Genomic DNA, 4,880 nt, shown 5'->3' with positions numbered 1-4,880 from the left:
GCACAAAGGTTGTTTCTATAAAGTGGGGCAATTTCAACTTTGCAAGAACAGTCTGGCGCTTCTGACTCACAGCCTGTAAGTACGTTTTCATATTTAAAGAATTTGCCACTGATGATTCAAACGCGAGTAGCGCTTGTTGTTTGTCATTTCTCCGATTACAAATGCAGACATGGTTTTATGTTAACGGTGCGCGATACGCAACGCAACGCAACGCGACGCAACGCTAAAAAGTCAGTATAAGTCATTATAATCAGTAATTATGTCCCCACTGGATGCAACAAATGCCTCGTTTGTAATGGGTTTTAATGTTTTTGTCTCGTCGTGCCGGGACACGGCTTCACAGTATAGTAAGGGGCGTAACATTTCCGTCACACGCTTGAGGTTTTCGGCCAATCAGAACAATGAGCTTTGTAAAAATCGATGCGTTTCAGAAAGGCAGGGCATAGAGGAGAAACAATAATTTACAGTATGTAGAAAATAATGTGTTTTTTTTACCTTAAACCGCAGAAACACATTGCACTAAAATTATTTCACCAAATACACAAAATAATGTTCTTTTTAGCAACATCATATGACCCCTTTAAAGTTTACCTAAAATAGAAGTTATATTTTTAAAGCCTAATAAAAGGTAAAATTGAGCTTTTAATTATACTGTAATTTTGACTGACTATAATTAATGTTTACGTTATAATTAATTATTGAGGTTATTTCTACATTAATTTGGAGATTCACTGTGAAATCATTATATTATAAAAATATATTAAAAACTTTGAGTTTGGAACCTGTGATCCTTTTTTTAGGATTCATTGATGAATAAAAAAAAACAAAAAAAAAAACAGCCGTTATTTCACACACACAAAATATATATAAAATATATATATATTTTGTAACAATACTACTGTTCAAAAGTTTGGGATCAGTATTTTTTGTCTTTCTTTCTTTCTTTTCTTTTTTTTTTATTCAGCAAGACGCGTTAAATTGATAAAACGTGTTAGTAAAGACTTACTGTTAGAAAAGATTTCTATTTTGAATAAATGCTGCTCTTTTTAACTTTTTATTCATCATCTAATCCTGATAAGAGTATCACAGGTTCCAAAAAAATATTTAGCACTGATAATAACTAATTATCAAATCAGCATATTATAATGATTTCTAAAGGAGCGTGCGACACTGAAGACTGGAGTAATGGCTTATGAAAATTCACCTTTGTGTCACAGAAATAAATGATATTTTAAAGTATATTAAGATAGAAAACCATTATTTTAAATTGTAATAATATTTCACAATATTACTGTTTTTTTCTGTATTTTTGATCAAATAAATGCAGGCTTGATGAGCATAAAAGACTCTTTCAAAACATTAAAAATGTGTCCAATCTTTTGACTGGTACTATAAATATTAGTAACTAACTGCTACAAATTAGAATCTTTTTAAAGGGTAGCATCCTAGAATATTCATATAACCATTTACATATTCAAATGTTTAATCATTTTGCATTTTGAGATGATGGAAACACTCACTGACTATCAACACACTCAAAATATTGAAATGAAAATAAGAGTGTTGCTTAGATTTATCCATATTCTTTTTATTCTCTAATGTTTCTCAGCTCGTCTGCCTGTTCCTGTCATCAGCAGAGACTCTTCACAATGTTCTTCATCATCTTCATCTTCATCATCACCACAGCAGAATTGTTCACTGTTGTGTTCAGTGGTGAATGTGGGTCATGTGACTCTCTCCTGGTACAAAGGAAACAGTTTATTGTCCAGCATCAGTGTGTCTGATCTCAGCATCAGTCTCTCTCTACCTCTGGAGGTGGAATATCAGGATAAAAACACCTACAGCTGTGTGCTCAACAATTCATTCAGCAACCAGACTCAACATCTGGATATCAGTCAACTCTGTCACACATGTTCAGGTACAGTAACATTGATATAATGTGTGTTTTTACTGAGCTGATCTCTGTCTTCTGTTGTAGATCAGACTGACAGATTTACTTACATTCATGACTGTCTGTCTTTTACTCTCCTTCAGTTCCTCCAGACTCTGTATTTCTGATAGCCCTGATCTCTGCTGCTGCTGCCGGATCTCTGTTGATTATAGCTGCAGTCGTGATCTGCTGCATCTGCAGGAAATGTAAAAAAGCAGGTCAGGAGATCAAAGAATTAATGCAAATGTCAAAATAATTGTCTTTTGTAAGGCAGAAATGTTGATATAAGGTTGAACTTTGTTTTAACATGTATGTGATCATTGTTAATGAAGTCCAGACCGAAGAGAAAAACCAAACTGATTCAGCATTGCGTAAAACAACAACAACAAAATTGGTAAGATCATTTTGAATGTGTTGCAAGAAGTTGTTGGGGTCAGTGAGTCTGAATTCAGTTTTGTGTGGAATCACATCAGATGGTCAGTGAAGAGATGTGGATGATCAGCCTTGACTATAGGGAGTGGCTCAGGAAAAAACAAACAAACAACAAGAACAAGAACAAAAAATCAATAACATGCTTCTATGCTACTTTAACTAAGTGTATGTACTATTTCAATGCTCTATCCCACCTCTCCCGCATATATTCGGAAAATTAAACTAATTAAAGGCTATTCATTCAGGTGCAAGAGAAGCTGCCTGGTAAACGAGAGAGAGTTTTCGGTGATCCGATCACAAATGACCAGCATTACTGTTTACAACTGGCATTAACATGCGTTTCAAATGCGATTTCCTATTATTTTGTCACATTACATCCCTTTCACTTTCGGTGCACGAATACTAGGTCTGAATGAACGTGTCACGTGGCTTACGCAAATGAAGATAAAACTATTATTATTATTATTATATTCAATGATTAAATCGTCCATAATAATAATAATAATTTACTCCCCGTAATGTTACAATCCTGCATGAGTTTCTATTAGGCAGAATGACAGCCTGTCACCGTTCACTATTATTGCATCTTTTTTTCTATTGGATGAAAGTGAATGGAAACTGCCAGTTCCTAACTTTCTGCATAACACCTTTTGTGTTTGCCGGAAGAAAGAGAGTTAAGTCTTTATCATCTCGGGTTATAACGGTAGACTTCCGTGTTTGTCGTGGTCAGAGAGACTGGGTGAGAAAGCGGTGCTTTAATCCTTTTTTAATCCTGCTGTTTTAGTTACCTCAGAGATCAGATTTCTCCACTTTTTAGAAATATGCTTGGAACGTGAGCAGGAACAACAGGGTGAGTTAACAACACTGACGTAGAACGTTCGATATTCTTAGGGACTGTCTCTAAAGTTGCATACGACATTGGTATACACACTTCTAACTTCAATAGCATCCTAAATATCAAATCCTGTACATTCTATCACGAAATTCAAACAATGAAAGCCATTTTGACACTTTTAGATGTGACGTGACAGATCGCTTTTTTTATATAGATTAGGCATGTTTGAAGAAATCTGGAAAACTAATGAGTTGTAAACAGACATTTCAGTTTTTATTTGAGTGTAATTATGATATCCGAAAATAAATAGCAGTTGAATATAATAGCTCTGTTGTTAATTGTAACCTTTAATATTATAGTAATGTGATGGGTTCCCTGTGTAGTTAACAGCATCAGTTAGGAGAGATTTTTTTCATCGTTATCGGCAGATATCATTCTGAATAATCGGCTATCTGTATCGGCAGATAAATTCAGTATCGGTGCATCACTAATATATCAGAGCTGGGCAAATTACTTCCAAATTGTAATCCGTTACTGATTCCAAATTACATGACAATAATTGTAGTTTGTACTGTAATCCATTACATTACACATGTTAGGTAATATAATCAGATTACTTTTTGATTAGGCCTATTTTTAGATTACTTTTGACCTAACTTGTTTATCAAATTGATTTAAATAGGATAATCTTGTACCAAATTGATAGAAAATACAAAGAGTAGGAAAATATAGTACCGAGCCGAGTCGTACCACGCAGTGGAAAAGCGCCAAAAGTTTCCCAAACGGGTTCGTAAAGGAACTGCAGGCCCAGGAGTTTGTGAGTTTAATGAAAACTAATAATTCATTAAATCATAAAAATGTAAGAATAAATAAATCATTTTAAAATAGCATCAATCAAAACATTTGCTAACAAAATAAAATATTTTTTTTGTTTACCTGCATGTTAGGTGTCCATTAACTAACCTCTGAGAACCGTGAACATTCAAATGTGATTTAATTATCAAACTATTTATTTTAAAATCTCAGGGGTACTTCAAGTAAATATAGGTGAAAGAGGTTCAGATGGCAATACGTTTGGGAATGCCTGCATTGCATGTAAATAAGAAATAGCGTGAATTTGTGCATTTTAATGTGTTTGACAATTCCAAAAAACAAAACCCACTGAGCGATAATTCAAATAAAAATGATTGTGTTCATCAGTAGTTGATGCAATGTTGAAACACTTTTTAAACATGAAAGACTTTCTGAGTGTATATAAGCGGTAGGTTATTTTAGAAAGGAAAATTTAAAAGATGAAAAAGAGGAATTAGGTAGAATCAATCAATTCTGAATAAATGATTTCTATTGTGTAAATAATGTTATCATGTAATCCCTAAGAAAGTAACTGTAGTCGGATTACGAGTATTTTAAAATGTATTTGAATATAATTACAAGTATTTAATATTGGGAATCTGATTACGTAATCCAGATTAGTTACTACCCAGCTCTGAACACACACATATTAGACTTATGTCTCTCTTCCTTATTTAATTACATTATATTACTCCACCATAGGGAGCTTTTGTGAATGAGTATGTTGGAGAGGTCATTGACGAAGAGGAGTGTCGAGCCAGGATCAAACACGCACAGGAAAACAACATCTGTAACTTCTACATGCTCACACTGGATAAGGTCAGTCACCTG

Source organism: Sinocyclocheilus anshuiensis, unplaced genomic scaffold, assembly GCF_001515605.1.
Source record: "Sinocyclocheilus anshuiensis isolate Anshui unplaced genomic scaffold, SAMN03320099.WGS_v1.1 scaffold118, whole genome shotgun sequence".
In the NCBI taxonomy this organism is placed as follows: domain Eukaryota; kingdom Metazoa; phylum Chordata; class Actinopteri; order Cypriniformes; family Cyprinidae; genus Sinocyclocheilus; species Sinocyclocheilus anshuiensis.
The sequence above is the reverse complement of the archived record's forward strand: the minus strand, read 5'-3'. Positions refer to the sequence as shown.